The following is a 25,601-nucleotide window of genomic DNA, read 5'->3' as shown; positions in this document are numbered from 1 at the left end:
ACAACAGTCTTTTCTAATTAAGTCCCTGTAGCAAAGGGTGGTCAGATGGGGACTAGAGTCATTCTTGGTCCTGCTGGCTCCAAGCCTGTCATGAGGACATCTTGGACTCAGATTGAAGAAGCAACAGCAGCAACACCCAGAACTGCTGGCTGACCTCAGGCAAAGTCCAGAGTGATAGGAGGGAGCAAGGTCAGGGCACTGGAGGCTCAGAAGAGTTGGGCAGGCTGTTCATGGGAATGTGAGTCTAAAGGCCCTGGAAGCCGCTGCTCTGCAGAGACAGGAAGAGGCTGCAGCTGGGGGAGTCCTAAGGCCCCAGGATGGGGAGGAGCCCTGCCCCTTTGGCTTTTGTCTTCTGCTGGAGTGAATATGCAGCCTGAAGCTGCACTGTAGCCTCAGAGGCTGTCTGCGTCACAGCTGTGCGCCTCCTGGCCTTACAGCGCTGTGTCGTCTCAGAGGAGAGCTGTGGAGAACCAGGCAGTAGAACCCTGTAGGAAAAGACTGAAGAGCTTCCATTTCTGTGGGTGAAATTCTGTTTGTTTGAGACTGTATAAATTGATGACATGACCCCTCCAAGATACGGTTTAGGGGAAGGTTTTTATTGTAGATATGAGGGAAAGTACAGCCATAGGCACCTGGAAGAATTCAGAGAGAGGGAAGTGGACTGAGTGTGGCCAGAAGACCGGACTCTGCCATGAGAAGTGGTTTGGGGTGGAAGAAGGGGGTGCAGGGGGGGGATAGCGAGAGAGGAAGACAAGAGCTCATGAGTATGCATAGCTGAAATATCGGGGTTGGGGTGAGAGGAGCCAGGCTAACCGCATAGACTCTGAAATGTGTACCAGGTACTTGTGATGCTTTGAGGCTATGCACTTAGGCATGCTAATAGGCACCACAGAGAACCGCTTGTCCCTTCTGCCAGTGGTAAGGAAATGGCAGCGAGCTGCCTCACAAGTCCCTGGGGAATACTGGCTTTGGACCTGACAGAGACAAGATCCACACTGTAGCCAAGGGTAACCAGGGATTCTCCGTGGAACCTGGACATGTGGCATTCTCCAGCTCCGGCCTCCCAGGTGCTAGGATTACAGGTATGAACACACAGTCTTGTTAGGAAAGTTGTGTGTTTGGAATAAAAGTGGGTCACTGCAGGAGTTCCCGTGCCCCAGGAGTGAGACCACCACCCTGCATGTTCCCCTTGCTTCTGGTCCTCCTGTCTATAGAAAAGCTATAGGGCATTTCTAGCCTTGGTTTTTCCAGACAGGGTTTCTCTGTGTAGCCCTGGCTGTCCTGGACTCACCTTATAGACCCAGCTGACCTTGAACTCATATTGATCTGCTTGCCTCTGCCTCTCAAGTGCTGCTATTAAAGGTGCGCACCATAACATGAAGAAAACATCTCCATATATTACATAATCTTTTTCAGTTGGGAGGGCATTTGGGTCCAGTGCCAGGCCGAAGAGGCACGGGATCCACTAATAGGCACCTCTGGAGCGGGGATTCTCTCAGAACTTGGCACTTAGAGGAGAGTGTCACTGGCCAAGCATAACATCTATGGAGGGACAGTGTTTAGTTGCATCTCAGAACTGTTGCAGTCCCAAGTTTTGCTCATAGGTTACTGATTCTGGAAAGTCTCTTTGCCAGTGCACCTGCTGCCAGTGAAGGGGAGAAATAGAAGATGAAAGACCCAAGGCCAGCAAGATGACCCAGAGGGTAAAGGCACTTGCTGCCAAACTTGATGATCTGAGGTCAGTTCACAGGACTTTTCCAGTGGGAGGAAGAACTGACAGCTACAGGTTGTCTTCTGACCTCTACGTGTGCACCACAGCGTGAACGCACATGTGTACTCACATTCACACACAAAATGTGTGTGTGTGCGTTGGGAGTTGTTTCTTTTGTTGTCTATTTAAAGGGAGTCTTCCCAGCCGCAGAACAAGTAAATCCACTTGTGTCATTGTGTGTGAGAGAATTCCTGAGGAGTCCACCTCGTCACTGTGCACAGTTAAAGGTCTGTACCCTGCTTCTGCCTTGGAGGAGGCAAATTGCTTAGGGCCAAGATACTGTTGGGGCCTGAGAAAAATCACAATTCAGTTATCCCAGGGTTTTCCCAGCCACGGCCCCTGAGAGGAGCGATTAGGTTGTGGATTAGGGGGAAGTTGGACAGATTCAGTGAGAAGCTTGGCTGCTAGTGGCTTCCGCCTCCTTAGCTAAGAGTAAGGTGACTGAAGGCTGCCAGCTCTTACACAGAGCTGAGGGACATGACTGAAGTCTGCCAGCTCTTACACAGAGCTGAGGGACATGACTGAAGGCTGCCAGCTCTTACACAGAGGTGAGGGTGCCCTGAAGGAAGGGTGATCCCTTGCAGAGTGCTCCCGCCATCACTAGCTGAGCATGCTCCTGGTCTATCTGATGACACAATGCCGCACCTCCTAGTTCACTGTGACATACATGCTAAGCTCCTGCACTGCTTCAGCTTCTCCATCTGATCCCAGCTACTCTGTACCTGTGTCTGTGTGTCACTTGTCTTTGTTTTGGGCTTCGTTTCCAGACAGGGTTTCTCTGTGTAGCCCTGGCTGTCCTGGAATTCACTTTGTAGAACAGGCTGGCTCAGATCTTATCTGCCTGCCTCAGCCTCCCAAGTGCTGGGATTGAAGGCGTATACCACCACAGCCTTCCTAGCACTTGGGAGGCAGATGTAAGTGGATCTCTTTGAGTTCAAGGCCAATCTGGTCTACTTACAGAGTTCAGTACTGCAATGGAGAGACCCTATCTTAAACAAAGAAACTATACAGATACATAGAGCTTGAACAATAGATTTCTGAACAACCAATGTTCACTAAAGAAATCAGAGAGGACAGTTAAAAATTCCTAAGAATTGGGGCAAAAGGTGTGGCTCAGTTATTAAAATTCTCACCCAACATTCATGAGGCTGTGAGTTCCTGCATCTCAAGGGCTTGGAAAAAAAAGTCCACCCACAAATGAGTAGATGGAAAGAGAGCAGGACAGGAATTAAAAAATGGAGCCTGAAGCCGGGCGTGGTAGCCCACACCTCTAATTCCAGCACTTGGGAGGTAGAGGAAGGCAGGTTGCTGTGAGTTCGAGGCCAGCCTGGTCTACAAAGCGAGCCCAGGATAGCCAAAGCTACACAGAGAGACCCTGTCTCATAAAACAACAACAGCAACAAAAAGCAGAGCCTGAAAGAACACAAAGGGTCGATGAAGCTGCCTTCTTTGGTTTTTGAAAAGACAAAATTGACAAACCTTTAGTCATACAAACCAAAAGAAACAGAGACAGCTCAAGTAGGATTGCCACTAGTAGTAGAAGACTTTCCAACACAGCCACCAGCAGCCTGACGTGCTTTTGACTTTAGGCACAGCCACCAGCTAAGGTCAAATCCTTGACTGCTCCAGGAGATAATTTTAGGATGAGTCCGAGTGAAGCAGTTAGTTTAAGCATCGAGACAGTCACAAAGGAAAAGGACAGTGCCCTCCCTGGGACCTGGGTGTGTGCTACTTAAAGAGAACCCTGCTTAGATGTCCTTATGGTGGCTATATGATGGGCCTGTGGTTTTCCAAGTTACAGTCTCAAAGGATGCTGCCACATCCTGCACAGCTAGGTTCCTGAGTACTTTTGAAGGAATAAAGAAATAACACATGAGCTGGGCATGGTGGCGCACACCTTTAATTCCAGCATGTGGGAAGCAGAGGCAGGCAGATCACTACAAAGCAAGGTAACACAGAGGAACCCTCTCTCAAAAAACTAAGAAAGAAAGAAAGAACACAGGATGGCCAGTGGTGGTGGTAATGCAGGCCTTTAATCCCAGCACTCAAGGAGGCAGAGAGGCAGGTGAATTTCTGAGTTCAAGGCCACCCTGCTCTACAGAGTGAGTCCCAGGGCAGCCAGGGCTACACAGAGAAACCCTGTCTGGAAACGAAGCCCAAAACAAAGACAAGTGACACACAGACACAGATACAGAGTAGCTGGGATCAGATGGAGAAGCTGAAGCAGTGCAGGAGCTTAGCATGTATGTCACAGTGAACTAGGAGGTGCGGCATTGTGTCATCAGATAGACCAGGAGCATGCTCAGCTAGTGATGGCGGGAGCACTCTGCAAGGGATCACCCTTCCTTCAGACTGTCAGCACGGGATGGGGAATGGGCATTTTCTGCACACTGTCAACATTTGCACTCTGCCTGGAGGAAGGCTTTGCCATCCTGCTGAGCTGCACCCTGGGGAAGGCTTTAACATTTCCCTGATTCCCTGATAAGGCCGTGCCCATGTAAGCAACTAACACTCACTCTGATGAAGTACCTCCTGCTCTGGTTATATAAACAAGGCTTTTAGGAGATTACAGCTGACCTCACTCAAGTTTACTGAACCCAGAGAGCAATGTTCGCAGAGAGACCATCTCCCGAGATAATCAGTCTTGCCTGAAGCAAACAACTCCAGGAAAGAGAGACCTCAAGCTCCAGTGGTGCCCCTGTAGCTGCAGTAACTTCCTCAGGGGTCTCAGCTAGCTTTTTTTCCCTTGTGGACTCCTCCATTTCTCCTACAGAGAGGCTGCCCTCTCTGTGTGTCAAGGTCAGACACTAGTCTCATTCCGCCTCCCATTTCTTTATGCTGCCTCAGAAATCTAACACACTCAATTCTTCTCTACAGGATGCAGTCTGTGACAAGGTTTAAAGACTGAGCAAATGGGTTGGAGTGATAACTCAGTGGTTAAGAGCACTGGCTGCTTTTCAGAGGGCTCCAGTTCAGTTCCCAGCACCCACACAAAGGCTTACTTCAGGTCCAGTTCCAGGGGATCTGATGCCCTCCCTATATGGTGTACAGGCACACACGCAGGCAAAATATTTCTACCCATTAAATCACAGGGGAAAAAAGCCTAAGAGAAGCTTAAAACAAGGGTTAAAGGTCAAGGAAAAATGTATCTTTTTTTTTTTTTTTTTTTTTTTTTTGGAGATATGGTTTCTCTATTTAGCCTTGGCTGTCCTGGATTCACTTTGTAGACCAGGCTGGCCTGGAACTCACAGAAATCTGCCTGCCTCTGCCTCCCGAGTGCTGGGATTGCAGGTATGCGCCACTGTGCCGACTGATTTGCTTATCTTAAAGGTTTCTCTTTGTAAAAAAGTTGTAAGGTAGTTTTCTGAGATACGCTGGTTAGACTTAGCAGTGAGAGGAGTTCTGTGAGCCTCAGCATTATGAGCACCCTAGTCCTAAGTGCACATGGGTCATGTTTTTCACATCCTTGGGGATGTCTTTAGAAAGATACATTTTCTCTGTAGCCTATTTTCATTTTATTCATCTGTTGACATCTCTTAATAAAATAAGGGGCGAGTGAGATGGTTCAGAGGTAAAGGCACGTGCCATCCTGGTAACCTGAGTTAAGGTCAGCCTGATCTACATTGTGAAAGCCTGCTTTAAAAAAAAGGGGGGGGGGTGGTGGTTGTGGTGGTGGTGGAGAAAGAGGGGCCTAAAGGCAGCCACTTGGGGACTCAACTATTTATAACTGAAGTTCCAGGGGATTTATCACCCTCCTCTGACCTCTGCAGGCACCAGACATTAACCATCACAGCACGTGCTCTTAAACACTGACACATCTTTTGAGCCCTATTGTTAGAATTAGTGGGTTTTTTTTTTTCTGTGCCTGTTCTAGTTCCCAAACAGTGAGATGGAAACCTATTACACTTATTAATAAGCCTCAGGCCCCATAACTGTGCAGATAGTGATCTAACTCGTCTGTACGATCCTGGATTTTCCCAGCCATGTCGTACCCCATGCTACTTGTCATCTGTCTCATCCTGGCCACTCTTGCTCCATCTTTGTCCTCATAGCCCAGCAACCTCCCGCCCTCCCCTCCCCCTCTCTTCTCTCCTCTTCCACTCCCTCTCCTGTTCCCTCTCCCCTTTCACTCCCACTCCCTCTTACTCCTCTCTACCTGGGACCCCCTCCCCAAGAGACCAGGACCGAAGTCTCTCCCTTACTGTCTCCTCTGAAGAGTCGTAGGCTCTTCAGCCTCTTTATTAGCCAGAGATAATGGAGGATTAATTTTTTAAAAAGATTTATCAGCTGTGTATACAGAGCTCTGCCTGCACATATACCTGCACACCACAAGAGGGCACCAGATTTCATTACAGATGGCTGTGAGCCACCATGTGGTTCCTGGGAATTGAACTCAGGACCTCTGGAAGAGCGGCCAGTGCCCTTAACCTCTAAGTCATCTCTCCAGCCCTGAGGATTAATTTTTATAGAACACTGAGACAGGAGATTCCTCAATAGCAGTGACAATACCACATTCTGCTGGTAGAGCTCACTGCTGGTTCAGCAGTTAACAACTGACTACACAGAGACACACTGTAACACAATGTGAATAATGGTCATCTCTGCACCCTGTAACTTAATTTTGTTTTGTTTCTGAGGCAGGCTCTCATGAGGCTCAAGCCCATCTTAAATGCACCAACCAGCTGAATAGCCTTGACTTTCTGGTTCTCCTACCTCCACCTTCTGAGAACAGGAATTACAAGCATGTACCCCCTCTTTTGTGGTGCTTGGTTACCTAAGAACTCCATGCACTCTACAACTAAGCCACATCCGAGGCCCACTGACAAATCTTTTTTATTTTAATTGTATTTATTTGTACGTGTGGGTGAGTGTGTATGCGTGCGTGCGTGTGTGTGTGTGCGCGTGTGTGTGTGTAGGTTAGATGACATCCTGCAGGGTTCTCTCTCCCCTTCCACACTGAAATCAGTCAGGCTTGACCTTAATCCCACTGGAAGAAAATTAGACCACTACCACAATTTTTGAGACAAAATTTTTTTTTTTGGAATTTTTTTTTTGAGACAAATTTGAAGCAAGCTTTTATTAACTACTGAGACCATGGCCAGGACATGGATTCTGGCTGGGTCCATAGCAGAGACTCATGCCCAGAATATGGCGCTAATATAACATTAGGAGCTTATAAAGCAAAATCCGCAGGACTACATATGTCCAAACTTCATCCAATCAGAATCATGCATCTATCCTGACATACTTCCTGCCTTTGTGTCACCATGCATACATACATCCTGTGCAGTTTGTACATGAACAGCCCTTTATAGTCCAGGAAGTTATCTGTCCTTGGGTAAAGTGGGCCGTATAGCTTACCGGCATTTTCGTTCTACAGCTCTTTTATTGCCTGGTGGGTTGGTTTGGTATTTTGTTGTTCTTGTTTGTTTTCTGAGACATGGTTTCTGTCTAACCTTGGCTGTCCTGGAACATGTTTTGTAGAGCAGGCTGGCTTTGAACACAAGAGAGCCGCCCACCTCTGCTCCCTGATTGCTTGGATTAAAGATGTGCCAGCAGCGTCACTGGGCTGTTCTCTAGATTGCTTAAACACAGTAATTTAAACTTAAAACGTGACGTTAGCCATGACACTAGCCACTTTAGGTTTTTTGTTTGTTTTTTGTTTTGTTTTGTTTTTTGGTTTTTCGAGACAGGGTCTCTCTGTGTAGCCTTGGCTGCTGGACTCACTTTGTAGACCAGGCTGGCCTCGAACTCACAGAGATCTGCCTGCCTCTGCCTCCCAGGTGCTGGGATTAGGTGAATGGGGGTCTGAGGTAGTGAATTTCAAGTAGGGTGGGATGTGGGGGCAGTAAATTCCCGAGGGCAGGGTGGACATGGAGGTTGGGGGAAAATTTTAACTTTGGCCTGTAATTCTTAACTTGCTTAGCAACGCTATTGTTATGATGGCTGAGCCAAGCTGCCTGGAAGCTCACATTGCTTAGCTAGCAATGTTACTGTTATGATGGCTGAGTTCAGGCCATCTGGATTTCCCCCTCTTTCTTGTAACTATTTTAATCCTGAAATAGTGCGGTCAGAGCTCTTTTTTTTTTTTTTTTTTTTAAATTGGCTCTATCATTAAGTAACCTGTTGAGGATGCCGAGGCCAAAGGTGAGTAAAACCATGAGAATGATTAGTGGCCCAATTGGGGGTGGGTTTGTAATAAGTGTCCCCAGTAGTCTCATACCCCCATGTTTTACAGAAGCTAGTGTGTCCTCATGACTATTAGCTGGATGGCACCCAATCTTTGCTTGATATAAGGGAAAACACGACGCATGACTGGTTTAAACAGAACTAAGAGTCTGTTTTCTTATATCCATCTGTCCCTTGTGCCAGAGAGTTGCCGTTGACTTAGCATTTCAGCCTATAAAGTGGGAAAAGTGCGCGTTGTAGTCACTTCTGTAGCTTCTTCAGGCTGACATTGGGGCGTTGTTATCAGAGCCTAGAGAGGCTGAAAAGCTAGTCCAAGGCTATTGGGGCCCTTGTCAGAAGCATCTGTTTAGCTGATCCAGTTGATGAGTCAGGGAGTAGTCATGTCTGTGTGGCTGGTTTCCATCAGCTTCCAGCAGGTCCAGATCTCAGCAGCTCTGGATGGAGTCTGTTACCTGGGTAATAATCTCTGAGACAAATGCAGAGTAGGGACAGAAGTTAAAATTGTGTCTATAAGACAGCTAGAGTAGGCTTATAACTTTGAAACCCAGTAAAAGCATGAACATTCTTTTCTCAGTCAGGAAGACTTGATACACAGATTGGACAGACTCATGTTTAGAATGACGAGAAGCACCCTTAAGTCTATATTCAGAATACAACCAAAGGGAAATTAAAATCTTGAGCTTGGGGCTGATTAAGAAGCAGCCAAAAATCTACCAGTTTATTATAACCATTGATCTCATTTTAAATCTATAACTTGTACTTACGTACCTTAAAACTTCTCTTAAGATCTTTTAACTTTTTTTTTTTTTTTGAGACAGGGTTTCTCTGTGTAGCCTTGGCTGTCCTGGACTTGCTTTGTAGACCAGGCTGGCCTCGAACTCACAGCGATCCACCTGCCTCTGCCTCCCGAGTGCTGGGATTAAAGGCGTGCGCCACCACGCCCGGCTAAGATCTTTTAACTTTTATAACTTGCACTTACCAACATCTGAACATTTTCTTAGACCCTCAAATATTAAATACTTTCTCAGACTCTCAAACATTTGTTGTTCTTATAGACAACCTTAAAACACCTTCTTGGAACAGTTTTTTAGACCTTTTAACATTTTTATCTTGCATGTACCAATCTTAAAAACGCTTTCTCAAACCCTCAAATGCTTTACTTGCCTAACTTAAACTTTCAGATCCTCAGACCTTATATAAACCACCCCTTTTTTCTATCCAGTCACTAAGAGACACAGGCAGTTGAGTTACACTAAAAACTGTTTTTCGTTTAACATGAAGCCTGTGAGCAAGGCAAGCCAGTTTGTCTTTTTAAATAAGAGAAGATGCCTAGTACCTGGTAGTTTTAACGAGCTAATGAATTGACTGTTGTACTAACAGTGGGTCTCATTGTCCTCTCGCTGTCAATCTACCATTAGCTCAGCCATCAATGTCATCAGAGACCTGAGAAGGATAAACTGTAACCTAGACAATGTTATGTACCAATCAAAATGACAGAGGTGACTAGCCATCCCCTGATACCTAGACAGTTGTCCCAGTTGTCTTGTGTGGTAACATGGCACCATGGGCAGAGACAGTCTAGTCGTCAGGCACAGAGGTACAGGAGAACATAGAAGAGATTGACCTCACCTCGTATTCAGCACCGTGAGACAATGACTCTCCAGGTGTCCAGTTTGTCCACGGTACGTGCTGGGCCAAGCAGCAGGGGAAGCGCTGGGGCAGGTTAGAAACCACAATCCAGAGTTGGATTTGTCTGCCATGCCAACTCTTCTCAGAGACCTTAGGAGTTACTGCTAGGATGTAGGATTTTCTGTCATAATTAGTTTAAATATATTTAATGCCGTATTCAGCAGATCTCTGATAAGCTTGAGGACTATGCTCAATCCTTGTCTGTCTTTAGCCATCAGCTTTAAACTGCATCTTATTATAATCTGCAGATAAGTGCTAGAGGACCACATCTAATTTTGGTATATCTGAATTGTTTGTTTTTTGTTATATATTGGCTTATTATTTTAGGAAATACCTGTGATTAACTGAACTAGTACCTAACAAAAGCATAAGCTTTAATTATCCTAAACAGTTTGTGATAATAGCTTTTTAAAAGGAATGGAACTGTACACAGCATTTTGAGAATTACGTAGGCACAATATCTTTAAAAAGTTGATATATAGAATGCTGTAATTAAACTACAACCCTAATTTTGTGTCAATATACAAAGATTTTAACAACCAAAAACCATCTTACCCCACCTAGGCATCGTTCTCTTGGAATTGTTTCATTGACTATCAGGCAGCTAATTCACTGATATAGTTGACCATAAACTACATCAGTTATTAGTATAATTTAAATCTATTTCTGAACTAATATCAAAGCTGAACTTTTAATTATAGATACAGTTCGTTGATGGACTGGCAATCTTGTTGACTTTGTCACATTTTATCATTAAGACTGAAGAGCAAAAGCCAGCTTAGAGGACAGAGGTTGCTGTTGGTGCTGAGCAAGGCAATTGAATGTGGTTGGCAGCATTCGATAGAGAGGCTTGAGTCTCTTGCAATCAAAGTGGTTCCAAGCCATGTGACTCCCCTTAGCCAAGATGTCGGAGAGGCTAAGGCCTCACCCATTTTATCACTGAATCAACATGGTGGCCAGCCATGTGGTGTTAGAAGCTATGACAGGTAGTTAGAAACATAGCCATGCTGGGCCGTGGAGGCACACACCTTCAATCCCAGCACCTGAGAGGCAGAGGCAGGTGGATCACTGTGAGTTTGAGGCCAGCCTGGTCTACAAAGTGAGTCCAGGACAGTCGAGGCTACACAGAGAGACCCTGTCTCAAAAAACAAAACAAACCCCCAAAACATATCCATATTCAGACAATAAAGCCGAACATATTTCTAAGGCAGCGATTTTTATCTTTTGTTTTTGTTTTTTTTTTTTTGTTTTTTGTTTTTCGAGACAGGGTCTCTCTGTGTAGCCTTGGCTGTCCTGGACTCGCTTTGTAGACCAGGCTGGCCTCGAACTCACAGAAATCCACCTGCCTCTGCCTCCCGAGTGCTGGGACTAAAGGCGTGCGCCACCACGCCCGGCTGCGATTTTTATCTTTTTGAGAATGAAGGTAGAAGACAATAACCATACATTTAGAAGACGAAACCCAAATTTTAACAGTGTAAACAATTTAGTTGAATAGTTCTAAAATGAATATTTCTTAACTTAAAAGTATCTTTTAGATTACCCATTTCCAAAGTCTGCAATACAGCAGTTTGTTAACCTGAATTAACCTTTACAACAAGCAGAGAGTTCATTAGGACCAAGTGGCTCTAAAATTGTTGCCGTATCCATGTGACTATCTCAAGATGGAGGAGTCACATGGCAGGCAATAGTAAAAACACAAATACATACATATATGGTTTTTGTTTTTGTTTTTCTTTTTTTTTGTTTTGTTTTTCGAGACAGGGTTTCTCTGTGTAGCCTTGGCTGTCCTGGACTCGCTTTGTAGACCAGGCTGGCCCCGAACTCACAGCGATCCGCCTGCCTCTGCCTCCCGAGTGCTGGGATTAAAGGCATGCACCACCACGCCCGGCTAAATCTTATCTTTTATAAGTCTATTATAATTACAGCACAATAATTACATAAAAACTTTAATTTAAAAGTACCTTTAGGGACCATGATGCTTATGCCATTTGCTACTTAGAATGGCTCCAACTCTAACTTAAAAGTTTAAGTTAACCTTTTTGTCATAGATGTTAAAGAATTTTTTGTTAACCACCTTTAATAATCAGTAATTTATAAGCAAGGTGTGCAGAACATAATAAATTTATACATTTAAAATCAAACATATAGTGGCCATATACATTAATACATTTTAAGGCAGGTAGACAAACCATGCTTAGAGGGCCAGGCTTGCCACCAGACTGCAAGCTGGAAAAAGCCTTCACCAAGGCCAAACAGCAGCCGTCCCAAGAACCCTGCAGTTCCAGTGTCATCTTGGTGCTTGTTCAGTGGTGGGACATTTTGAAAGACAAGGAGGGAGTAGGCATCCCTTAGCAATACTGTTTCCCCCTCTCCTAACACTTCACACTCAAGCCAGAGAGCACAAGCAGGTGGGGAGCAGGGCGTGCCTCTGCTGGCTGAGGGCTCAGGTGTTTCGAACCAGCAAGGATCTAATAGCCTCAGAGGTGCCCAGAGGGCCTTTTGTGCTTGGGGCAGGCCTTTCTACCAAGGACTCAGCAGCAGGCGAGTATTCAGATGGAAGGTGGGAGGCACTAGACTCAAGTTGCCATGCTTGAGACCTGGCCCATTTCTAGAACTGAGATAGTTACAAGCAAACAGAAACACAAACAGAAGGTTACAAACAGACAGAAAGACAAAACAAGTGTACCTGTATGGCAAGAGAAAAGGACCAAAAATCAGAACTGCCACTCTCCTGAGAGCTAGCCGACTCCTTCTGCCAGAAACAAAACTCCAAGCAGCCTATCCCAGAGCCGGGCTCTGCTGGAATCAGAAAACCAGACCTGGTCTGGAATTCCTACAAAAGATTCTTAGTCACAAGAGTCACACAAAGACAAAAAGGGAAACAAAGCACAAACCAACAAAACCAGACTTCCTGGTGCACACAGGTAGTGAGACATTGGCATCTGTGGGAGCCACCCATGTTGTCTCCCAAACTTGAGATTGTTTGTCTCTTGTTTTTCTGTCCATCAGTCTCAATCCACACCACATATTACAAACCAGCGCTTGGGCACGGCAGAAACCAGAGACAGACAGACAGACAGACAGACAGACAGACAGACAGACACACACACACACACACACACACACACACACACACACACACACACACACACACACACACACACACACGGCAGAAACCACACACAGGTAAAACCACAGAGACAACGCCCCTGCTGGGACGGGGCAGAATGGACAGGCCGAGAAAACCACACACAGGCCACGCCCCTGCCCCTGGCATGGCCCAGACCTGCGAGCAGAGTCTTGTACCCTCTTGGGCAAGAGCAAAGCGCTCGAGCACAGGTTGGAGAAGGGCTATTTCACCCTCCTCCTGGAACTTTCAGAGCATCCTCTGAGTTCACCCAGGCGGGGACACTCTTCCTCGGCGGGGGCAGTTCGCACTGGGGACCCCTACTTTTTCGAGGACACGAGGGCAACATGGTTGCTTCCTTGATCTAGGTGGAGACTAGATACACTATCTCCTTAACCTAGGCAACGGGATTCCCCATATGTTGCTTCCTCAACCCAGACCAATCATTCCCAAACCAGATTCAGATTCAGAGTAAAATGAAAGTAACAGAACCACATTGGACACAGACAAGAGACAAGACAAGCCGCGGCAGTACCTGATACTGCTTATTCCTCGACCGGAGTGTGGTCCTCAACAAGCTTCAGACCCGGCTAGGGTCTTCATATGTTAGACTCAGATGGTCGGAGTCTATTCCTGGAAGCCCAATTGTCAGACAGAGTTGATGCAAAAGCACAGGAATTTTATTGAGCCGACGCTCCGGGGTCTATGAAGCTCCGAGGAGAATGGAAGACCTCATTCTGTAAACGCAGAGGGTTCACATACCCTTTACAGAAGCAGAACTCAGTAACATGGTTAGTTATCAAGTGATAGGCTGACAATAGGTGACCTTTTAGGTGAATGGGGGTCTGAGGTAGTAAATTTCAAGTAAGGTGGAAGGGGGGCAGTAAATTCCTGAGGGCAGGGTGGACATGGAGGCTAGGGGAAATTTTTTTAACTTCGGCCTGTAATTCTTAACTTGCTTAGCAACTCTATTATGATGGCTGAGCCAAGCCACCTGGAAGCTCACATTGCTTAGCTAACAATGTTACTGTTACGGTGGCTGAGTTCAGGCCACCTGGAAGGAATCTTACACCTCACTTATAACCCAACTAACCTAAACAATAGGAAAAGAAGATTAAAGAATACAATAATGTAACCATAAGGATGTCAGTTCCAAGGAATGATTCTCCTGGTGTAATCAGCAGGATTTCTTCTGCTCAAACCTGGAACAACCAGAACCTGGAACCTCAGCCAGAGCCCAGAGCCCCAAAGCCTTCCCTCCAGTGGTTCTCTCTAGGAGCTTCTTGAAGTGGAGCAATGAACAGTCAAAACCATCCCAAGTCTCCAAAGGCCCTGCTCTTGTTTTTGGCTCACATTTATACCTCCTCTCAGAATTTGTTCAAGGATGTTTTTCAGCTGGTTAACAACCAGTCTCCCCCACATGGTGGTTTGACTTCTAAGGGGATAAACATCACCTGCTCTCTCACAAGTCTTTTTCTCATCCCCCACTTGTGATCTAAACAAAAAACATGTTTATCTCTCCTTCATCTCCCCTTTCTATGAAATAAAATAAGCTATATACAACAAAATAAGAATTATCCATTAAGTCACATTTACAAGGACCAGTCCATTTGTAGTTAACAATTTTTGAGAAATGATTCCACTATTTATCCTATGCTACTAATTCTTATCCTAACATCTAAAATTTTTTGTTTGTTGTTTGTTTTTTTTTACCTAAACTTACACTAATACTGTGCGTATCTAGTCTTCACTCCCATCAGAGACCCCAGAAGGAAAAACTATCAATATGAAGAAAGTGCAGGCAAGCAACTTCCAAAGTATTGACAGGGCGGAGGGCTGACTGTCTGGACAGTCACAAGTTCCTCTCCATTGTCGGGGCATCTATTCTTCAGCAAGCTGGCCCAAGGCATCTGACAGACTGCTTCTGGACTGTCCCAAGTTTCTCTCCATCGAGGGTGCATCACACCTTCAGCCAGACAGCCCAAAGCATCTCACAGACTGCTATGAAACAGTAATTCTGAAGGACTGGCCCACCTAATCTTCGCAAGGCTGGGCAGCCAATTTCTCAGTATCAGGCTTGATCGTAGTGGACGGTCATTCTGTCATCAGCAGTAGAGATAAGCAAAGTTCCTCAGACCAATGGCTATCTGCCACTGTCATTTCTTGATGCCTGCGTAATTAGACAGGAGGTGCTGCCATGAACTGATGTATGTCTCTGTCATAAAAGCCCTTTACTGTTAAATGCGATTTTCTGTGGATCTCTGAAGTATTTGAAGACCATCTATGTATTCTATCCATCATCTATCTATTCCTTTGAAAACATATACAAAAACCTAAATAAAGCTTATTCTATAATTAAGTAATTTAGTATCTAGTAAGATTTATAAGTGACCAACACCAATTTCTATCTCTGACCATCCTAAACAAGTTATAACAATTATTTTTCACCTTTTCAAATAAGTTGTACATGTATAATACATTAAATGTCAAACAAAATGATTTTAAGTTTCTACCAATATACAATTTAAGTTTCCATTAACATACCATATACAATACATAAAGCAAAAGTTGAAAAAGCAAAAAAACCTTAAATTTCCATCAATCTACAATACCAATGTGAAATATTTGAATGCCAATATAAATTATTTGAGGCTAGTAGATTCAATAATCTACTTTTTATTCTATAAATCTATGTCCTCCCTTATATCTTCCCTTCTTCCCTCCTTTTTCCCTAACATTAGATAAGATAGAAAAATAAGAGAGAAAGAAGAAGAAAGAAATCCCTAAATGAAACTTTTATTAACATAACTACCCCCACCTAGGCAAAAATGAACATTGATAACCCACCAAAAACCACCACCCCACCTATTGGGAATAGGGGCATTGTTCTCTCAAAATTACTTTTTTCTGTTTAGGGGAAAACACATCTTTTGGGTACCCTTAGAAAAATAAGATATTGGCCAAGTGATGCAAAAGCTGTATCTGTTTTGTCCAGTCTTTTCTGGATGAATCCTTGGGGCTAGCCCTTTTTAAAGTTTCTTGAGGAAATAGTAGCTGAAGCAGACTTTGATGTTGAATCGCCCGGATTACCTGCTTTGTCTTCATAATTATCTTTTTTTTTTTTCTCTGAAGATAAGCAAACTTTCACAAGTATTAGTATAAGTACATATATATGTATATATATATATATATATATTCAATATTATATATATTTAAGGTGTACAAATTATTTAAAGATAAACGTCTGCCCTATTTTTGAGCAGGTGGAAGCCGTCAACGTTATACATCTGTTTGAGCTGTAATATCCAAACTGTAAGAAAGAATGTCATGTTATAAGGACCAGATATCTGTTGGCTCTGTTTCTTAACAATTAGACTTTATTATACAACCCAACTGTCCTATACAAGAAGGAAAAAAGGTTAAAGAGAAACAAGAATAAATCTTCCGGTATCTGTTCCATGGGACGGATCCCTAGGTGTCTCTGGCCTGCGCCCTGGTCTGGCCTGTACGCTGGTCCTTTCCCTGATCCATGTATGCTCGTGCTCCAAACCTGCAGCCTTCTCCTCTCCTCTCCGCCTGCATCTCTCTCTAGCGCTAAATGGCCTATCTCACTCCCAGATTCCTCCTCCTATCGATGTTCGATTAGAAACACAATCGCCTGGCTGGAGTCTCCAGTCCGTTTCCTGAATTCCGGATGGACAACAATGTCCATCTCAGTGGGGTATCGGTGGTGTTTCCAAGCAGCAGAGCCTGAGGCAAGACCCACCTAGACTGCCTTCACCTGGGATAATGCCTACAATCCTTCCACACATCCCTCCTTTCTCTAAAAAAAATTAAGAACTATATACACAAGTATGCATATACACAGAAACATCAGGTATCAAATACATAACCAGTCCTTTTGTATTTGATAACCTTGGAGAAAGTATTCCACTATCCTATCAAAGAGAGTCCTTTCCTATTGTCTAAAGTTTTCTAAAGTCTCTTCATTAGATATTGCAATTATCAATCTATAAACGTGTTTTTTATTCATAAACTAAAGCTTCTAGTAACACTGTGGCTATCTAGTCTTCAATCCCATCAGAGACCCAAGAAGGAAATTCTATCTAATGTACAGGAAGTGCTGATGGGAAACTTCCATGTGTGTATAGGACAGAGAGAGCTGACTACTTGGACAGTCACCGGATTCTCTCCATCATCGGGGCAATCAGTCTTCAGCCTTATCAGCCCAAAGCATCCAAGAGATTACTTTGTGAAGCAGGAAATCCAACGGTCTGTTGCACCTAGTCTCTTCAAACCTGGACAGTCAACTTTCCAGCATCACTGTTGATCATAGTGGACAGTAAGCCTGTCATCAGCAGTAGAGATAAGAGCAGTTCCTCAGTCCAGTGACCGTTCTGTCACCCTCATCTCTTGATACGCTCATCTTCAATGATGTATATGGAGATGCAGCCAGGAGTGGACATTTCTCCCTGTCAGGAAAGCCCTCCATCATTAAATGTCATATTCTGTGGATCTCGGAAGAGTTTGAAGACCAACTCTTTTATCTATTGTTACGGTTGTCAATCTATTCCTTTGAAGACATACACAAGAAACTAAACAAGCCTATTCTATGACCAAGTAAATTAGTATCTAGTAAGATTTATAGGTAACTAAATACCAACTTTTATCTCCTATCGTCCTGAACAGGTTATTAATAGTTAGTTTTCATAAGACATTACCTTTTAGAATGACTGGCACATGAATAATACATTAAATAAATGTTGAACAAAATGATCTTAAGTTTCTACTAACATACATTATATAATAAGATTTTATCAGCATATAACATAGAATACATAAGCCAAAAGTTGAATAGCAATATACAATTTAAGTTTTTATCAATGCGAAAGCAAAAATGGAATAAAATAGTCTTAAATTTTCATCAATCTACAATACCAATGTAAGATATTTGAGGCTAGTAGATTCAATAATCTACTTTTTATTCTATAAACCTATATCCTCCCCTCCTTTTTTTTTCTTTTTCTTAATATTAGATGGGATAGAAAGATAAAAGAGAAAGAAAGATAGAAGAAAGAAATTTTTTTTTTTTTTTTTTTTGGTTTTGGTTTTGGTTTTTCGAGACAGGGTTTCTCTGTGTAGCCTTGGCTGTCCTGGACTCGCTTTGTAGACCAGGCTGGCCTCGAACTCACAGTGATCCACCTGCCTCTGCCTCCCGAGTGCTGGGATTAAAGGCGTGCGCCACCACGCCCAGCCCGAAGAAAGAAATTTTTAAATGAAACTTTTATTAATTTGTAGCTAACCCCCTTAAGAAAAAAAATGAGCATTGGTAATCCATCAAAAACATCTACCCCACCTATTGGGAATAGAGGTGTTGTATTTTTTAAATTATTTTATGTTGTTAGGAGAAAAACATCTTTTGGGTACCCTGGAAAAACAATATATTGGCCAAGCACTGGAAAAGCTAGTTGTATTTGTTTTTGTTTAGTTTTTTTTGGGATCTATTTTTCTGTTAGTCCTTTTATTGTTAATATGTATGTAATTTTTTGAGGAAACAGTAGCACCAGAGGCAGAGTTTTAGTTTTTATCATTGTTTTTGTTTGTTTGTTTGTTTTGAAAGTAAACTTTTGGAATCATTAGTGTAGGTATATTAGTACACAGATAATTTTTTAAGGAAACTACTGGGGAGGCACCTTGTTCGAGGTGCCAGAGGCATTTCTTTTAGGTTAAGTCACACAGATTGTTTGTTTTGTCTTTAGTGTTGTTTTGTTTTTTGTTGAAAGTAAGCAAACTTTTGAAATCCTTAATATAGGTATATTAGTATATATATAATTTTTAAAGAAAACAACAGTTGAGGCACCTTGTTTGTGGTGCCAGAGGCAATTTTTTGAGGTTAAATCACCAAGGCTGTCTGTTTTGTTTTTATCAATGTCTTGTTTTTTGTAAATAATACAGAGTTCTGCCTGTATGTACATCAACAGGCCAGAAGAGGGCATTAGTTAAAACAATGTCAAGTTGTAAGAACCAGGGAGTTCTTTTTTTTTTTTTTTTTTTTTTTTTTTTTTCTTCGAGACAGGGTCTCTCTGTGTAGCCTTGGCTGTCCTGGACTCACTTTGTAGACCAGGCTGGCCTCGAACTCACAGCGATCCGCCCGCCTCTGCCTCCCGAGTGCTGGGATTAAAGGCGTGCGCCACCACGCCCGGCTTCAGGGAGTTCTTAAGATTTACTTGTCATATGGTTAGGTCTAATCTTTATAAGTTTTGTTGGTAACCATATTTTTCCCCCCCTGTGGAAACATACACATATCCATGACCCCATCTCAAAATTATTGTAGGTTTTTATTTTATACTTGACAAATATTTGTAGAATATTGGTTGTCTCAGTTTCTTAGTTTTTTTTTTTTAATCACCCAATCTCTCTCTGTAACTGTTGTCCCTTCATCATTAATATTAATAAAATTTAGAGTCAACAAAGTATTATTTAATTGGTCCCTGGGTTGTGGGAAAGAGTGTAAGCTTTGTCACAGGTGGAAGCAGTCTTGGCGGGCTTTACCCTGGGGGCACTACAAGTGAAAGCAATCTTGGAGGGCTTTACCCTTGGACACCCATGGATACCTTGTGGTAGACTGAGTGGAGCCCATCCTGGGCCTGGAATTCAGGAAGCAGACCTGGGGACCCCACCTGGACTATTGTCTTTCTAATCAACCCTCAATGGGAGAAGGAGACACAGGCAGGCGGGGAGGAGAGCAGCAGCAGGTTCAGACCAGCTTGAGTGCACGTGGATCAGCAAACAGGCTGGACCAGCACGCAGGCCAGAGACACCTAAGGACCCGTCCCGTGGAACGGATACCGGAAGGTTCACTCTTGTTTCCCTTTAACCTTTTCTCCCTCTTGTGTAAGCTAGTTGGGTTGTACAATAAAGTTTAATTGTTAAGAAACAGAGCCTAAGCCGGGCGTGATGGTGCACGCCTTTAATCCCAGCACTCGGGAGGCAGAGGCAGGCGGATCGCTGTGAGTTCGAGGCCAGCCTGGTCTACAAAGTGAGTCCAGGATGGCCAAGGCTACACAGAGAAACCCTGTCTCGAAAAACAAAAAAAAAACAAAAAAAACCAAAAAACAAAAAAAAGAAAGAAAGAAAGAAAGAAAGAAACAGAGCCTACACTGGGTGTCTTTATCTTTTTCGTTGTTGTTTAATAAGTATTTTTTTAAGGTATGATTAGTTCTTTACACAAGTGTTTGTCCTGTGGGGTTGTGAGGTATATCAGTAACATGTTTTATATTATAATATACAAAGAATTTTTTTTTATTTTAAGGGACACATATGTAGGAGCATTGTCAGTCTTAATTTGTGTAGGTATTCTCATAATTGTCATTATTTCTAGTAAATGAGTAATTACAGTCAGCCCTTTTAGAACTTAAGGCAGTTGTCCATAAAAAAACCTGAATATGTATTGATGGTATGATGTACATAACCTCATCTTTTTAAATTTTGTAAAATGAAACACATCCACCTGTCAAATTTTATTTCTTTTGGTACCTCTACGGTTAATTTTAGAAGGTAATGGGATTTTATTATACAAAGAATATGTAGGACACTTATTAATTATTTCTCTGGCTTGTTGTCAAGTGATAGGGAATCTTTTCTTTAACCCCTTATCATTAGCATGATGTTTCTTTTTTACGACATTTTGAGGCTTTGAATACATTACCTATTAATAATTTGTCAATCTTTTTCTTTTCTTGTGTCAATGGACCTGGTAAACCTGTATGGGATCGAATATGAGTAATATATAAGGAATAGTTTTTGTTTTTGATGATCTGTTGTAGTTTTATAAATAATGTAGTTAATTCTGAGTTATCAAGAGTAAATTTAGTAGTTTCTATATGTAAAACAACTCTTTTTTTTAAAGATTTATTTATTTATTCCATATACAGTGTTCTGCCTGCATGTACACCTGCACACTAGAAGAGGGCATCAGATCACATTACAGATGGTTGTGGAGCCACCATGTGGTTGCTGGGAATTGAACTCAGGACCTCTGGAAGAGCAGACGGTGCTCTTAACCACTGAGCCATCTCTCCAGCTCTAAAACAACTCTTTTAGCATAGTGAGAGTCAGTAATTATATTGAGATATAGGAAAATCTAACAATACCATAAGGATTGTATACAATTTTGATTTTTGAACAGATGTAAATGGGATTTTAATAACCTTAGTTATTTTACCAGACTTATAACCAGCCACATCTGGTTTATTTGTATCAGTGAAGAAGGTGGGTGCCCCTGGAATTGGTGATCTCTTTACAGTATTTGGAAGGATCCAATTAGTTTGCTTTATAAACTGTATATGTTTGTTTTTTTCGGTATCTATTGTTAATGTCTTTCAAATAGTTACTACAAGTTTTTTGTTAATCTTTATTAATTACCCATAATGACATAATCTCAGAATCAGTAAGAGGCACTACAATTTTTGTCGGGTCCATTTGTGACAGTTGATGTAAACTTATTTTTTTCTTTGTAATCAATTTAGAAATTTTTAAATGTATGCTTTTAATTTTCTGTATTTTTTTATTTGTCAGGAATATCCATTTTATGATTTTGTCCTTTTTTTGTATAAGAAGCCCAGTAGGAGAATGTTTTGAATGCATAATAACCAGAATGTAACCAATTTTAGGATCAATTTTGTCTATATATGTCTTTTGTAGTTTTTGTTCTACCAGAATTAACTCCTTTTTTATTTTAGCGGTTAGACACCTTGGACTGTTTAAATCTGAATCTCCTTGTAATGTTTGAAACAAGTTACTTTACTAATAGGTAGCTAACCCAATGGTAGGCCTTAACCAGTTAATATCTTTTAATAATTTTTGAAAGTCATTAAGAGTTTGTAATTGATCTCTATGGGTCTGTACCTTATGTGGTCAAATTTTTTGTTTAGTTATTTTATAGCCTAAATAGATTATTGAATCTTTTGGGGGGGTATTGTTTTTTACAGTAATCTATAATTCCCAGCATGGCAGAATTTTTTGTGTTTTCTTAGACATTTTTTTAAAGCATTAGGTTCAGAATCGGCTAGCAGAATATCATCCATGTAATGGCAAATGATAGATTGAGGAAACAGTTTTAATGGTTGCATAAAATATTGGCATAAGGTTGGTCTATTTAATATTCCCTGTGGAAGTACCTTCTAATGCTACCTCTTCATTGGAGAATTACTGTTCAGAGGAGGTACTGAGAAAGCAAACCTTTCCCTGTCCTTTATATGTAGAAGTATTGTGAAAAAACAATCTTTTAAATTAATTGTAATTATATGTTAAGACTTAGGTAATAAGGAAGGCAAAGGAATTCCAGGTTGAACCGAACCCATGGGTTGAATTTCCTTGGTTATGGCCCTCAAATTTGTTATCATGTTTTATCTGTTTGTTTGTTTGTTTTTTTTACCATAAACACAGGGGAATCCCAAGGACTGCAAGATTTTTTGATGTGTTGAGCCTCTAGCTGTTTTTTCTCTAAACAGTGAAGTGCATGTAACTTTTTGTTGTTGTTGTTAAGGGCCACTGCTCCTGCCATACAGGTCTGTTTGAAATCCATTTTAGAGGCAGGGCTGTTGGTATCTCAGCAGTGGCCTCTCTTATAAATTTGGATATTCTAAACCTGAGGAGTTCTGAGATTGAACAGTGGGCATAGCTTGTGGTCGTTCTTGATCTCTTACATTAAACTCTTCCCCCAGAAGCATGTACCATTTTACCCCTGGTTTTAACATTGTTTATCTCTGTAATTGTAGGAATATTAATCTGAGAACCCCATTGTTGTAAGAGAGTTCTTCCCCATAGATTTATAGGTATGTCAACCACTTAGGGTCTCAGCCTCCCTGTCTGTCCTTTTGGTCTCATACACTCAAGTCATTGTAAACTTTGTTTTATTTGAGATAATTTACCAATTTTCATAATTTTCGTATAAACCTTTTGAAGTGGCCAAATTGGATTCCAAGACTTCTGAGCCATGATTGATACATTGGCTCCTATGTCCACTAAGTCTTTTATTTTAACATTCATTTGTATAATTAATTTAGGTTTCTGATCATTAACTACTGTTTGTCAGAACACACTTGTCCCTGTGTTTTTGAATGAACCAGTCCTTTTCACTGGAACGGTTTTGTCCTCAATGTAAGGAAACAGTAGCAGCTGAGCAATTCCATCTCCGGCATTAATTTTTATTTATTTATTTTTATATATGTCATGATTTTTATATATTCCTTAGAATCTCCATCTATAATACCGGGATGTACAATAAGACCATGAGAAGTCAGCCCATTTTTTCCCAGAACCATTTCTACTGTGCCTGAAGGCAAAGGACCGAAAACACCAGTATTTAATTTGTAATATTTAACCTGTGGAGATAGGGTGAGAGACATATTTGAAGCCAGATCCAAGGCTGTACTGTCTTTAATAGCATGTATGAAATCACTAATACTCAGTTTTCATTTTCCTGTGGGTCTGTCATTTTTGTACTGGTGAAGGAAATTTGGCTGGCATTGTTTATGGGGCCCCAAGCCGATTGGCCCCTCCTGCTGTTTCTCATTGGCAAGATATTGTCATGTATATATCTTTTAGATTGACAATCCCTAGACCGACGATGTTTTTTCTTTTCCACAATGACTACAGCAACCTGGAAGCTTTGACATTTTATTACCATTATGGCCAGAACTTCCTTGTTCTCTCCTACAGGTTATGGTGTTTGTTTGTTTTTTGTTTTGTTTTGTTTTGTTTTTGAGTTATTGTGTTGGTTTTTATCTTTACAGTTTTTTTGTACATGACCAATTTTACCACAATTAAAGAACCAGGTATTATGATATCTGGGCTCTCTGGCTATAGCTTGTTCCACAATATTGTTTTGATATTCCTGAGAGTTAATATTAATTGTCTCCTTTATCCAATCATATAATGGAGTGCCTCTTTTCTTTAATGGTCTAAGCACCATGATAAGTTTTTTTTTTTAAAGATTTGTTTATTATTTATACAGTATTCTGCCCACACGTGTGCCTGCCCACCACAGGAAGACACCAGGTCTCATTACAGGTGGTTGTGAGCCACCATGTGGTTGCTGGGAATTGAACTCGGGCCCTTCAGAAGAGCAGACGGTGCTCTTAACCACTGAGCCATCGCTCCAGCCCCAAGCCATGATAAGTTTTAATGTCTGTTTGGTCTCAGAATCTGGCAACACCCTATCCATAGCATATCTTAATCTCTGTAAAAAATTTGTGAAGGGTTCCCCAGGTCTTTGAAATACTTTACTAAATGGAATAGTTGTTTTTCCAGGTTCCTCTACCAGCTCCCAAGCGCTCAAGGCTGTAATACGACGTTGTTCAATCACTCTATCTTTATATTGAATTTGCTCTCTTAAGTTAGTATATTTTCCTTCACAAAGCAATTGATCTCTATTAATATTTATTCCCCTTGTAGTATTTTTTTTTTCTCTGTTCTTACAGCCTCAGTAACTGTTGCGTTGTTTCTAATACCTCTGAAATAAATTTTTCCAATCTTGGGGAACAAGTCTATTCTGCATGACCCAGCTGTTTAACATTTGTTTAACTAAGGCAGAGTACATACCATATTTGATGATGGATTCCTTAAAATGTTTTAAATCCATCATGTCTATAGGACACCATGTCATTTCATCATAACCCTCATCACCATTTTGAGCGGGGGTGTCTGGGTGACTTGGAGGTGTCCTCCATTTGGACATTTTTCTCCAAAGACCCTTTGGTCTGTATGTCTTTCTTTTTCTCTGGTTTCTGACCTTCTCTATCCTTTTAAACCAAAGGTGCCTTTTGTCTTTTCAGCCCTTCTAGTTTTGTTTGTTTGTTTGTTTCTTTCTTTTTTGTTTTGTTTTCTGTTTTTTATATTTTGTCCGTTTGTTTAGTTAAGTCAGTAATGCTTTCCAAAAAGGATAAAGCTTATTGACTCTTTTTGGTTTTTTGTTTGTTTGTTTGTTTGTTTTTGTTTTGTTTGTCTTCCCAGTCTCTCTATTTTATGTCCTTCTTTACTCTCATTTATCAAATATATTATTTGCTTTCCCATTACTTTATTTTTTTTCTCATTCTTTCCATCTGTCCAGTTAAATTTGTAATCTTCTTCAAAGGGATAGAATTTACTGACCCTTTTGGTTTTTCTATCTTATTAGCCTTTCTTTTAATCCTTCTAAGAATGAAATATAATAAAAGAACAACAACAACCAAAAAAAGCCCACAAAATTTCTTCTAAGTATAAAGCAGGAGAGAGTTTGACAACAGTAGTTGCGATTTTGCTGATACTTTGAAACATCATTTTTGTATCTTTGAATTTTCAATCTTCCCTCATACCATTAGAAATTATAGAACCTGCCGGGCTGTGGTGGTGCATGACTTTAATCCCAGCACTCGGGAGGCAAAGGCAGATGGATCTCTGTGAGTTTGAGGCCATCTTGGTCTACAAAGCGAGTCTAGGACAGCTAAGGCTACACAGAGAAATCCTGTCTTGAAAAACCAGAAAAAAAATAGAAAGAAAGAAATTACAGAACCCATCAGTCCCGACGTTGGGCACCACTTGTTGGCTCTGCTTTTTAACAATTAGACTTTATTATACAACCCAGCTATCCTACACAAGAGGGAAAAAAAAGTTAAAAGGAGACAAGAGTAAACCTTCTGGTATCTGCTTCATGGGATGGATCCCCAGGTGTCTCTGGCCTGCGTGCTGGTCTGGCCTGTGACTCCGCCTGTGGGGTCTTCAATGGGTACCTGTGGACGGGGTAGAAAGGGGGGAACAGGAGACACAAAGAAATGAGGGCAAGTC

The 25,601-nt window shown here is 41.8% G+C and overlaps 1 long non-coding RNA gene across 1 annotated transcript; it reads right to left on the bottom strand.

The window, feature by feature from the left end:
• Nucleotides 1-7,828: 7,828 nt before the first annotated feature.
• On the bottom strand, nucleotides 7,829-9,567 carry LOC311592774. Its single transcript, XR_014777506.1, has 2 exons — nucleotides 9,482-9,567; nucleotides 7,829-8,426 (listed from the first exon to the last, which is right to left on the bottom strand). It is a non-coding gene; the product is annotated as an uncharacterized lncRNA (long non-coding RNA).
• Between the last annotated feature and the right edge of the window lie 16,034 nt (nucleotides 9,568-25,601).

Source organism: Acomys minous (assembly GCF_964271855.1).
Source record: "Acomys minous genome assembly, chromosome: 2".
NCBI lineage: Eukaryota > Metazoa > Chordata > Mammalia > Rodentia > Muridae > Acomys > Acomys minous.
The sequence above is the reverse complement of the archived record's forward strand: the minus strand, read 5'-3'. Positions and strand labels throughout refer to the sequence as shown.